General features: G+C 27.1%; 1 pseudogene; it reads left to right on the forward strand.

Annotated features, from left to right (window-relative positions):
- Positions 1–11,008: 11,008 nt before the first annotated feature.
- On the forward strand, positions 11,009–14,347 carry LOC124827950 (G-type lectin S-receptor-like serine/threonine-protein kinase SD2-5 pseudogene; annotated as a pseudogene).
- Positions 14,348–14,807: the final 460 nt, after the last annotated feature.

The following is a 14,807-nucleotide window of genomic DNA, read 5'->3' on the forward strand; positions in this document are numbered from 1 at the left end:
ACAATATAAACTTGCATTTAGTGACCTGGAGCTAAAATGCTCCCAAACCTGCACAACGAGGCTGATACTCAGTGCCAATTTGTAATCGTTCAATGTTATACTAAACACCCGTAGATGAAAGTATGTGATTTAGGGAAAATGGAACATGTTCAATTGATCAATTTGGTATTCCCTTCTTAGTACTTTGGTCAAAACAATTTTTAATATTAGGGCACTTAACAATTGGCTCAATTGCTCATATGATAGTTCCTATCAACCAAAACACCAAAAACAATCAAAATTCATTTCCAATTGCATTAGAGAAACAACATACACATATCATCAAATTTATTGAGCTTACACACACACACACAAAACAACTATGTTCCCTTACTTAACCCAACTACTCACAAGACCTTAATCAACGAGGTTCCCAACTTGTAGGATGTTCTACCTACACATAGAAACATCACAAAAACGATCAGGACATACCGTTATGATCATTGATTAACAAAGACTCATATAAATGATTAAAAAGACATATACAAATGGTAGAAGACTCACATGCAACATATAACAGAAAAGACCAAGAAAAAGGATCAAAACTTAACTTATGCAAACAAAGAAACTAATGGATCTAAATTGAAGAGCTTCTCCCAAGAATCAATCATATGGTCTCAATTTTTAATCAAACAAGAACTCTAGAAAAATTATTTCTAAAAAAATGATTTCTAAAAAGATTATGTGTTTTAAAAAAAATAAACTTCGTTTATAACAAAAATTATTTATATTAAAACTCACTATTTTAAAATCTTTCTAAAATATTTTTTTTGCGTTATTTTCATACTATTTTGATTTAATTAAACAATTAACTTTATTTCCAATGTGATAGGATAATAAGGATACGTTTGAATACATTTTTATGTTTTTTAAAAATACACAAAAAAGATAAAATAAAATTTTCTTAAGTTAAAATTAGTTCATTTTGCAAGTCAAGCAAATAATTAATTTATATATAAAATAAATTTAAATTATAAAAAATCTTATTTTAAATCTCAAAATTAAGACAATGTAAATTATCTAAAAAAACAAGTTTAGTAAAATAGTGAAGAATGCAAGCTATTAATTAGCATATTTTTTCATTAAAAAAAACGGCTCATTATGAATAATTTCAAGCTCTAATAGAAAACAAATCTCAGGCTATTAATTACATCTTTTATGAATCTAAAACCCTAATAAAAAAAATCTCAAACTACTAATTACACCTTCTTCATTAAAGAATTGTTCATGAATTAGTTGTCACTCATCATAACATTTCTGACAATCATAATATTGCTCTAATGTGCTAGACGTATAAAATATTTTATTTTTTATTCAAAATATTAATTTACTATTTTTTTTGTACTTTTTTTTCAGTATTCTTTTGTGCTGTACGCAAACAGAAACAAAAAAAAGAACCAACCAACACTTCTGACAGAATATCCCAGGACTTGTAAAATATACCTTTGACGAAGAGTTTTAAAACAACACAAGAATATGAAAAACAATCACAGTTTAACCTTCATGATCCTATACAAATTAAAAAGATTTCAAGATTTTAAGTTCTAATTCCAAGATTTTGATGGATCTTATATTATATTACATTTTTTTTTCTCTTGAGTTATTTAACAAGCAAAAACACCCTTTTGAAATATGTTTTTGAGAAATTTTGTATTGAAAACATAGCTTTAAGAACTTTCAAAACCATTTTAAACTTTGAATCCAAACGTGTAGAAATCCTTCACTCAATCATTGACCTAATTTATTGGCACATGGTAGCAATTTCTACACTTAATCTCATTGTTCAATCCAACAAAATCTTGAAGTTTCCATTTCATGCATCCTCATATGTAACATCAAAATCCTATTTACAACTTTTTTATTTTGATTCATGCTCGCTCTTATTACTTCAATAAATGGCGTGGTTAGGGTGTGATATTATTTCTAGCCAGGTGTCCCATAAACACATGCACCTGTTTTTTCCATTATTTAATATATGCATTTCTTTATCATCATGTTATAATTTATTTAAATTTATCATGGTTAATATTTTAGAGTTAATCGCATGTCTATTAATGGTCTAATTATAATCTTTCAAATGTTAATCGGGTCCATCAGATAACTTGATACATGCATGTGTCTTAATAATTGAAGTTTAATAAATAAACTTCTCCACTCATTTACGAATGTTTAAATTTTATAATTTATTTTATATTTTTTATTGTAGTACAATAAAAATAGATTAGTTTGACTTATTCTTTTATACTACTAGAATCAAAGTGTTTACCTAATTATTTAAATATGGTTATAAATTTCAAATAAAACCTAACTCATTTATGAAAAAAGACCATTATAAATTCAAATATAAATTGAAAGTTTTACACACAAAAAAATAAAAAAATTAAGTAATATATATAAAAAAAATCAAAATTCACAAAAATTAAAATCTTAAAACTTCACTTTTTTTAAACATAATCAGTAAAAGTTATTAATATGATTAAAAAAATGGAAACAATAATATGATTCATAGAAGACCTATTTTTACAAATACAATTAAAATATAGTGTAATTTTCATAATTAAATCTTAAATATTAAAATGACATTATTGAATACTGTGGATAAGATTAGGATAGATTTTTATTATTATTTTAAAATACACGTTAACGAAAATATATTTTTTATTGCATTTAGCTGTGTATAAGACACTGATAGAAAGACTTTGTTAAACTGGTGTCTACAACTCAGCTATGATCTTACTAGCTGTAATCAACAATGGCTCTAATTTCTGTTTTTCTTTTGTTTTCTGCGTATCTTTTTGTTAGATTTCTTCAGTAAGCATAGTTGCATAACCTAACATGTGGAAACATAGTTGAAGGTTAAGATAAATAGAAGAAAACAAGTGCTTTCTAGTTATAAAAATCAAAATTAATTTTAAATTTAAAAGATAAAACACAAATATTCATTCAAAACTAATATAGTAAAAACTTACCTAAGTCATTTTACTTGTAGCCTAAATGAACTTAGATTATCTAATTGACAAAATTATGACTCAGTCCATTTTATAAAATAATGATTATATTTAAAAAATTAAAAAAAATAATGTTATTTTTCAAAACAAACATATATATTATAATTTATCAAATGTTATTACAAATATTTCATTCACATAAATTTTAAAGATACATAATTTTTATTTTAATTTTTTTTATATTTCTATATATTTATATATTTTTTTCCTATTAGACCAAAATAATAGCATGCTTAAAAAAACTACAAAGCATTTTTTTAAGAAGTTGACCTAATAAAATTGTCAAGTAATCCATTAATAGGTTAATGATATATATAAATTTTTGGTTTAATTAGTAATTTGATTTTTATATTTAGAATTTTTTAATCTTTTGTGGTTTCTATATTTGTTTTTTTAGTTGAATCTCAATATCTGTTCTTTCTTACATTAGATTGCATTAGTGGTTTGAAAGTGATCATATGTGACTGGAATAAATAACTTAACTAATAATTTATTTATACATTTAGGTCTATAAAAATATGGAAATCAAATTAATAATTAAATTTATTATTAAATTTAACGTGGTCATTTTTCAAACAATTTTAATGCTAATAAATTCTCTTAACTTTATTTGACAAATATTAAAATTTAATTATATAAAAAATAAATCTAAAAGTCAAAACAAATAAAAACCTTAAATATAAAAACTAAATTACTAATTAAGCCTAAATCTTTTATAACACATATAAATATATTATGTGATTTCATAGTTTAATAAAAGTATTACAAAATAATAATTAATTTAAATTAAGCATGTTGTTATTATTTTGATGAAAAGCTATGGAGGGAGACATAAAATAAAACTCAACTTAGATTTTTTTTATTACTATTATTATTAACTACCTCTTTAAAATAATTTCTTCACCACATTAAAAAAATGTTTGAACTTAAATTTAATAAGTATCCACGAGTTGTAGTACTTAACGTGAAATCAGAAAAAGTAGATATTACAAGACACATGTCTCGAACTGAAACTTCGTAGTTTTATTTAAGAACATGAAGATCTGAAATACTATTTTAAACATCTTTTTATGTTGTTATATCCCCTTCGATTTCGCCATTCACATTCCAACATTATGATAAGTGGTTGGGAAATTAATTTTTCAATAATGTATAATGAGATATATTTGAATATTCAACTCTGAAAATGTATTATTAGATATATTTGAACATTCAACTCTGACAATGTTTCTTATTTTATTAAAATATTTAGTAAATAACTGTTTCGTGGCTATTTCAAACCAATTATTGTAATTTATTTTCTTCTATGAAGCCTCCTTCATGCATAACCGTGACAGTGACATGGTTAAGTGAAGGACCTAAATATTTTTTGAAGCAAGTTAATATTAGAAAATAACTTTGGAATAAAATAATATTTTTAAATTGAGAGTAATTTTAATCTTTACTATTTATATAAAATTAGTAAATTTCATTTTTCTATATAAAATAGTGTGAACAATATTCTCTCCTTCTCATAGATACTGTATTACCTCCACTTTACACGTAAATAAATAATACTGAAAAATTATACCTTTCTAAATCTTTAAAAACACTTTGTTTTTTATTTTTCAAAAGTTGTGAATCCGAATATGGGTTCGAGGCCAAGATTATCTTATTTCTATTAAGATCTACTCATGCTTTAACACTTATATTTCTAAGTTCATTGAGTCATAAAATAAATTCATATTATTATTTTAACTTTTTAATATTTAGATAATTAATGTTTAGGTATTCACTTTGAATAATGTGAAGGGTTGAGTATGACTAGCAGTTACTATAGGTCTTGATTTCTTGTAACAAACTATGGAGAAAGTTAAGATGATTCAGGAACAAATGCGACCAACTCAAAATTTTATGCAGACAAAAGGTGAAGATCACTTAAGTTTGAGATGAAAGATCGTGTGTTTCTTCAAGTGACACTAACAACGGAAGTTGGGAGAGCTATCAGATTAAAAAGTTGGACTTGTAACATATAACATGAAGTTACCACCACAGTTGGTGAACTTACATACCAATTTTCATGTATCACACTTGAAGAAGTATGCACCAAGTCCTATTCATATGTTGGAAATGGATGAAATTCAGGTTAGAGAAGACTTATTTGTGGAGGTTGGATTGATACGAGTGTTGGATCTTCAGACTAAGAAGTTTGATGAAAAAAACATTCGTACGGTGAAAGTGCTATGGGACGAAGGAACTTAGGAAACAACTTGGGACTTGGGATAACATGAGGGAGACGTATTTGTACATGTTATCTACTAAGCGCAATTTTTTAGGACGAAATTTTTTGGGTTGGGGAGGATGTAAGACCCAGGAAAATTAATTATCCAGAAAAGTGGTGGCACAAATATTATGAATTAAAATAATAAAAGATAAGTATTATAGAAGTGAAGTGTGACACATATTATTAGAACTCCTTGTTATGGGTCGATGATTATATGTTTGATTCTTGTTGTATGCATAATATATGTTTATTGTTTTTATTATTTATTTTATGTGCTAGTTGCGGTAATACCACTTGTTATTTTCATGAATGTGGTTGAGATTCATGGTTTGTAACAAATTGTTTGGTTATTTGAATAATGTGGGTAAGTACAATTATTGTGTTTTATCTTGTATTATTTTCTGGTAGTTCAACTTTGTTTGCTTATGTTTGTGCGATAATTGTATAATTCATGTTTACAAATATTGTTGGTAATATTTAGAGTGAAGAGAAGTTGGAAGTTTTCAAAGTAGATTTGAGACAACAATTAATATAACATAATTTGGAAATTTTTTAACATTGTTATAAGATGTAATTGGATTATTTGTTATTTCACTTTAGTTTTAATTATTTTTACAATAATAAAATAAAATTTTTAATTTTTCACTATTTATAATGGCATTAGGAGTTCGTTTTCTTAAATTAATTAATTATTCGTGTCATCCTTTAGTGAATATTACCATCTTAACTTTCTTTTATTTCTTTTTAACTTTTTTATGATTATATTTTACAAATTAAAAATAGTATACTATATATTAAGCCTGAGACTATTATTTTTGGAGTGCTACACAACTCAAATGTTAAAAAAAAAAAACCTAATTTATTTAAATACTTTTTCTCTTTTTTACTAGTTTTCCATTTGCTAAATAATATATGTATGAATTAAATAAAGACTTTTTGCTTGACTTTATGACTTAGTTTTTAATTTGCTTTTTGTTGTTCATTTAACAAAGAGGATTTGCCATTAGATATACTTGAGTTTGGTTCACCTACAAGACTTCACATAATTAAAATTAAAATTAACGATTATTTAAAGGATACAAATGAAAATGATAAAACTGGAAATGTAATATTCTAGTTTAAAATAACATTTATTTAAAAAAATTTTAAAAAGTGTAAAAAAAAAACGGTTTAAAGATGTTCGCGATCAAATTACATTAATATAAATTTTAGTAAATGATAAATCATTTAACATATTTCAATTAGATTATTCAATATTCAAAATCTACGTTGAATTGATATAAAAATACATTAAATATTTATATTAACATAAACTTATTTATGTCTCATTTATTTATATAAAAATCAATACAATATACATTTTTTAAAATATATTAAAATATGAATAATTTAATCATTTTATTATTGTTGTTATGAAATGAGCGTACGATGATATGAAATTATACTTTAAAGGTTGGATCAATGAAGTTCCTTTTTTTTTCATTATTTAATATTCGCTAAAAGTTACACTAATATAATTTCATTATACAATTTTTAATAAAAGAAATTTTTTATATCTAATGTCTTTCTTAAATAAAATTGTTCTTATAATGAGATAATAGTATATATTACATAGTCCAAACATAAATAATTAACGTAAAATCCTAATATAAAAAGATGAAGACGGCTATTTACTACTCTAAATACCCTTTCTAGAATGTACTGATGTAAATTTATTTATTTATTTATTAATACATAATTATGCCAAAATCACCATATGATGAAGTAATTATTTAATTTTATAAACAAAATAAATGTTAATATATTAATAACCGCACATTTGTTTTATTAAAGGTTATATCTCATAAAAAATAGATATATAATAGTTAGGAATTTTTGAAAAATTGATATCAAATTTAGATTTAAATACTATCATCTATCAAGTTTGTCAAGATTTTCTATCCTTTTTAATCAATTATATATAAAGCACACATTTCAAATACAAATTTCATAGCAAATAAAGATTTATCACTTAAGGAAAACAACATTGCTTAAGTGGTCTATCTTCACATAAACAGTAGAAGATCCTTTACTCGAGTTGCATATACACAATTTGAACAAAAAAACATATCAATTGAACAAATTCACAGTGCTTAAGCAACACTTGCTTTATAGTAGAGAGTATGACTATGATATCTCTCGTTTGAGTGTCTACTCATTGTTTGACCATTTACTTATCGCTTAAGTGACCGATACTCGTTAATAGAAGGAATGAATATTGATTCTCCCTCACTCAAATGTTATATCATTGTTTAATCATTGTAACGTATTGCATTGAGATACCAATTTCCAAAATACAACTCTAAAATTCTAACTCTTTCTTACATGAGCAATGAAAGTTCAAGAGAAAAGAGAAATATTTTGGCATCTCTCTTACTCAAATCTTAAAGCATAGCTTGAGCAAAGGGAATTCTCACTTGAGATACTATAAGTTTAATTAACAATACTCAATGCAAACAATAATAATCACCACTTAAGTGCTTTTATGGAAGCTACTCAGTGTTCAAACAAGATATGAAAAAGTAAAATAAAATTATAATCTAACAACAAATTTCTCTTCCTAATTCTCTATTTTACCTAATTTAAAACATTATAATAAACTCATTTTCAAGTTCAACCTTCTTAGATAACATATCAAGCTAATAGGAGAAATCCAAACTCATAATTTAGCCAAAAAAAAAGAGTCAAGGTAACAAGAAATGTATACATTTCTAACCTAACCTCCTGTAAATTTCATTCTCAATTAATACATATTCAATTCCAAAATATTTGCTATAGTTCCAATATATTTGACTCAAAACAATCATATTTAATTAGGGTTGGACAAAAATAACTGATCTGTACTGCACTATAGTTAATTATACTATATTATACTAAAAAAAAATATTTACTCTTTCTTCTTCTCTAGTTTCCGTTCAACTACTTCTTCGTCTTGCCAAAAAAACGTTATTTAATAATAAAATATTAATAAAAGAAATCATTCACATAAAAAATTAATAATGAATTTTTTAAGACAAAATTTTTTTATCGCAAATTTTTATATTTTTTTATCAATAAACATATATTACTTTTTAAATAATATTATTTTAAAAAATAAAAGTAAAATATATTTTTTTAAATTTAATTTTATTAAATAATTAAGTAATAGAAATCATAAAAGAAAAAAAGACTATATAAAAAAAATAATACTTTAAATATATTATATTCTTTAACATATTATTAAATATGTAAAAATATGTTAAAAAAACTTTTAATGATATTAAAATATGTATAAGCGCACACACTAAAATAATTATTTATTTTAAAAATCAACTAACTTTAAAATAAATATAAATATTATTATTTTTAAATGATAGTATTTTACAGACTAAAACTAAAATATATTTTTTAATGTTAAATTTTATTAAATGACTATATAATGAAATATCATAAAAAAAATAGTAATATAGAAAAAATAATTAATATTATAGAAATATCAAATGACAAAAAAATTAACAAACGTTTATTACGAGTAACTTTTCTAGTATCATCTTTTATTATATTATAATAATTAATAAATATTAGTTTAATTTTTACATAATAAAATATAAATAATAAATAATTGATTAATAAAACAATTTTATGAGGCAACAAAATAAATATAAATAAAAAATTATTTTAAAATAAAATAAGTAGATAAAAAGATAAAATAAATTATATACACATATAAAACAAAAAAATAGAAATAAAAAATTAAAAAAAATAAATATAAAAGTAAAATAATATTCATGACAAAATAAATATAAATAAAAAAATAAAAAATAAAATAAAATAAATAAAAAAATACAAAATAAAATAATTTCCATACACATATAATAATAAAAGAAATATAAATAAAATAAAAAATAATAATATTAAATAATTAAAAAAGTAATTTGTAAGACACTTATGAATAAAATAAAATAAATGTTAAAATAAATTTTTAGTATTTTTTTATATTATAGTAGATAATAGATTTTCTAAAAAACTCCCATCTAGAATCAAATAAACGAATTCTTCAAAAATATTTAAAGAAAAAATGTTAAATAAAAAATATTTATAAAATCATAATATTTTTTAAGTAAAATTTAAATATTTTTTATTTAATGGACCCATCGGTAAAAACTTCAAGAACATGTATTATTATATTTCTCAATTTCAATTAAAAAGTTACTTTAATAATTTATTTAATATAATTACTACGTTGTTTTAGGGAATCAACTACCATTTAAAAAATTTAAATAATTAATCTTTTTGTAATAAACTTTTATAATTACAATTGTATGTGTTTGTGACGATTCAAGAAAGTTGGAAAGTTTGAAGAAAAGTGTTTAATAAAAACTAGGGCAGTTAAAATTAGTACAATTCAATTTAAAATTAGTATAGTTAGTAGTTCAGTTTAGTTTATATTGTAGTTTAATACAATTTAGTATAGTTCAGTTCAGTCCAGTTTAATAAAACAAAAAACAATTCAGTTCAGTTTATTTGAACTGTTTTACAGTTCAGTTCAGACAAATTAGTTTTACAGTTCAGTTCTATTTGCTCATCCCTATATGTAATTAACCTACTTCTCTTACCTAAAGATAACATGCTTAACCAAATAAAACAACTTAACGTCAAACAAAAGGTTTCAAAGTAAGGCTTCAACCTCAACCGTGAACATCTTTACTTTATCATATTACTATTACATTCTTATTTGAAAGTTGATTTAGACAAATAGAATATAAAACCCCATAAACTCAAAGATGAAGAAAAGAAACATGACCAACTATTAGATAAAGAAGAACTTACCTATATCAAGATTTATAGATTTTAATTGAACTATCTTAATTTACTTTTTCCTATCCGCTCATATATAAAACATGATCATAAAAAATAAATAATCAATTTTAAATCTTAGAGAAGTCAAGTGATAAATAAGTTTAGAAACATAAGATTTTAAAATAAATGAATGATGTATTATTTTAAATTTGTTTATAGACGTTTTTAAAATGGTATATTCATTTCTCATTTCATATAAATTGAAATCTTTCATCCTAAATAAAATGGGTCTTATCGATTACATTTAAATAATAAAAAAATATATATCAGAACCATTTAAAATGAATTCACCATCACCAATTTTTCACGCTAATTATTTATATATAATTCTGTAATTCATGTTTATAGTTACTCATTGCCATATCCAAACAAAAATCCTCACCAAGAAACATTCTTACTTTAATTTAAAATTCGTGAGTATATGTAACTATTTATTAATTAATTTAAGCACTAAATTTCAATTTGAATTGTAAATATACTATCATATATAAGAACTAAGAGGACCAATTAACTCTTCTAAACCTCAAGACTAGTTAACTTGTTCCCTTGTATAAAACTTAATACATAGTGTTAATTATTTTTAGATTAAAATACTCTTAATTAAAATCAGAAGGTTGTATCGGCCAAAGATAAAAACTTTTGCACATGGCAACGCCAGTAAACCAGTAAGGTAAAGACATGAAATAACTTGGTCTGTATCAAAAGTCTACAACACCTTTTACACGTATATATCGTATTTAAGGTTGATCAATTTGGTCCACCCATTTTTTCTCCACAAACAGGTTAAAAGCAAAACACAGATCGATCCATCGAATTGATTTGACTCAATTCACAAAAAGCTTCCCCAAGTGGCAAATTTTATCAGCTGTATGCAAAGCCACAGTCATAATGAACTCATAGCAGACACATTATATCATTTTATTCATAATATATTGTACTTCTCCATTCATTTTGCTTCAACTGATGCACAGTTTAGCATTGATTATGATTTCTTTCTAATTCATTTCCTACTTCCCTACCACCTTCTGCTATTTCTCTTCTTTAACTTATCACAATCAAACCAAATAAATGCACTGCCAACTACTTTTTATCACCCATTTACACTCTTCTTATTGGTCTTCCTTCAAAGAGGTCTTTCATCCCATCTTCTAGCTTCTGTTTATTCTTCTTCCATTCCACAAGGTTTTAATAAAGAACGGAATTCAGCTGCCTGAAGCGTGGCTGAGTCGGTCAAGTGTGAACAGAGGAATTTTTTGCCTTCTCTTTGTTCAGATACTTTTTATTTGCATCTTTTTCTGTGCCATATTTCTTTTTCACCATGCAGTCAAAGAAGAAAAATCAGCGTAGATACTTAGAAAGTTCCTTTCATTGTATAAACTTGTGTGATTGTAAGGATGTTATTGTTGTGGACTCTTTCAACCCTCTTCTCTCTTGTTAATGGATTCCTAGTTTCTTGCTTTTCTTTTTTTCCTTCATGAGATTTAATTTCCCCAAAGGGTAAAGGGTGTTGAAGGAAAACCATGGGAAAACTGTGGTCTCTCTTCAGTGTTATGGATACCCTTTTGTTGTGTGTCCTTCTTTCGTCTGAAGTAGTTTTGACTAGTACTCCTAGGTTTGGCAAAACCCATCCGCCGATTGAAGGTTCTCAAATGACATGGATTGACAAGAACGGCATTTTTCTCGTTTCATACAAAGGAGAATTTGGATTTGGCTTTGTCACCACTTCAAATGACATCACATTGTTTCGACTGGCAATTGTCCACATGGGCAAAAAGACAGTGGTTTGGGTAGCAAATAGGGATCTTCCTGTTTCCAACTCTGATAAATTTGTGTTTGATGAGAAGGGAAATATCTACTTGCTTAAAGGATCAACAATTGTGTGGTCTCCAGGTACAGAAGGCAAGAGGGTTTCTTCAATGGAATTGAAAGACACTGGAAACTTGGTTTTGCTAGGGAAGGATAGTAGCGTGATTTGGCAGAGTTTCAGCCACCCAACAGATACCTTGTTGCCAATGCAGTACTTCATTGAGGGAATGAAGCTTATCAGTGAACCTGGTCCTAACAACTTGACCTATGTTCTTCAGATTGAATCTGGCAATGCCATTCTCTCCACTGGTTTACAAACTCCACAGCCTTATTGGTCTATGAAGGAGGATAGCCGCAAAAAACTCATCCACAAAAGTGGTGATGTGGTGGCTTCAGCTACCCTTAATGCAAGCTCCTGGAGCTTTTATGATGAAACTAAATCCTTATTGTGGCAATTTGATTTTTCCGAAGAATCAGATTCAAATGGAACTTGGAGTTTAGTTTTGGGGAGTGACGGCATCATCACATTCTCTATTCTCCAAACTGGACTTGCCTCACCAAGAAGAATACCACAAGATTTTTGCAGCACCCCAGAACCTTGTGATCCCTATTACATATGCAGTGGTGAAAAGAAATGCACCTGCCCTTCTGTTCTTAGCTCTAGTCCTAATTGCAAACCCGGGTTTGACTCTCCTTGCAGCTCAAAAGGCACCATAGAGCTCCTCAAAGCTGATGATCGACTCAATTACTTTGCACTTGGGTTTGTACCACCCTCTTCAAAGACTGATTTAATTGGGTGCAAAACCTCTTGCAGTACAAAATGCTCATGCCTTGCTATGTTCTTCAACACTAGTTCAGGGAACTGTTTCCTATTGGACTGGATTGGAAGCTTTGAGAAATCTGTCGAAGATTCTGGTTTGGTGTCCTACATTAAGGTGGTATCTAGTGATGGAGACACTGGACACAGTGGAAGCAGCACTGTGCAGGCAATAGTTGTTGTGATCATTGTGATAGCAACATTGGTTATCATTTCTGTTATGCTGTTTGTGGCACATAGATGTTTCAGGAAAAAGGAAGATTTGCCTGAGTCTCCTGAAGAGAATTCAGAAGATGACGATTTCTTGGAGGGTTTAACCGGCATGCCAATCCGTTACAGCTACAATGATCTAAAAACTGCAACAAGTAACTTCTCAGTGAAGCTAGGAGAAGGGGGTTTTGGATCAGTTTACAAAGGAGTTGTACCGGATGGTACTCAACTAGCAGTGAAGAAGTTGGAAGGAATTGGCCAAGGGAAGAAAGAGTTCAGGGTTGAAGTTAGCATTATAGGGAGCATTCATCACCACCATTTAGTAAGGCTCAAAGGGTTCTGTGCTGAAGGGTCTCATAGACTTCTTGCTTATGAGTACATGGCCAATGGATCATTGGATAAATGGATATTCAACAATCACAGAGATGAATTTGTGTTGGATTGGGATACAAGGTATAACATAGCACTTGGAACAGCAAAAGGACTTGCTTACCTCCATGAAGATTGTGACTCAAAGATTATCCATTGTGACATCAAACCAGAAAATGTGCTTCTAGATGATAACTTCCTGGTCAAGGTTTCTGATTTTGGCTTAGCTAAGCTCATGACACGGGAACAAAGCCATGTTTTCACAACACTTAGAGGCACAAGAGGGTATCTTGCACCTGAATGGATCACAAACTGTCCCATATCAGAGAAAAGTGACGTTTATAGCTATGGCATGGTGTTACTAGAGATCATTGGAGGGAGGAAAAACTATGATCAAAGGGAAACTTTTGAGAAATCCCATTTCCCATCTTTTGCTTTTAAGATGATGGAAGAAGGGAGGGTAAGAGAGATTGTTGACTCAAAGCTGGAAACTAATGAAAATGATGAGAGGGTTGAAACTGCTGTGAAAGTTGCATTGTGGTGCATACAAGAAGACATGTCTTTGAGGCCTTCTATGAGCAAAGTTGTCCAAATGCTAGAGGGTCTATGCACTGTTTCTAAGCCACCAAGTTGTTCTGTCCCTGGTTCTCAGTTTTACCCAAACAGTGATGCCGGCACTTCTTCAGGACCATCAGATTGTAACAGTGAAGCCAATCTTTCTGCTGTTAGGCTTTCAGGGCCAAGATAACATTATCTGTGCACCTTTTTTGTTCCTTTTTAGGTTGTTCTTGAGGAAATTGATTAGTTATTCTAGTTGATTTTGCAGAAAAAAGAATAATTTAATTATTCTTGTTGTGCAGGATCACCTCCATACATCGTTTGGAAATTTTGTTTGAGTGACTCAAATTTTGTAATATACACCTTTACTACGTGTTTGTACAGTGGGATGTTTGTGAAGACCAATATTTTTTAAGAAGTATTCGATCTAGGGGTAATATTTGTTAAATGTGTAGATATAAAAAAGATAGAGAAAGAGGTAAAAGTTGTAGATGATATCAATTATTGGTACTGAAATAATGGAACTGTGGACTTTTGATTGTGCAAGAAAAGACCTTGAATATATTTTTGGTCCAATCCGAAAGTTCAATCTATATTGAATTGCATGGGAGTTATGGATTGGGTTGCCCATCAAATCTTAAGGGTGACATCTGCCTAAAGCTATTCTTCACAATAATTGAAGTTGTCTTTTATGCAGTGATATATTTATATCCAGTATATATACTGTAACTAATATATTTCCATTGTCATCAAAAAAATTTTATCACATGATGCTAAATTTGTTTTTCTGTTAAATTTGAAGTGTATTTAGTGTTTAAGGGTGGTTGGGGATTTAATTTTTTTAAATCTAGTTTAGATT

Source organism: Vigna umbellata, chromosome 1, assembly GCF_029865625.1.
Source record: "Vigna umbellata cultivar VRB3 chromosome 1, Vumbellata_1.0, whole genome shotgun sequence".
NCBI lineage: Eukaryota > Viridiplantae > Streptophyta > Magnoliopsida > Fabales > Fabaceae > Vigna > Vigna umbellata.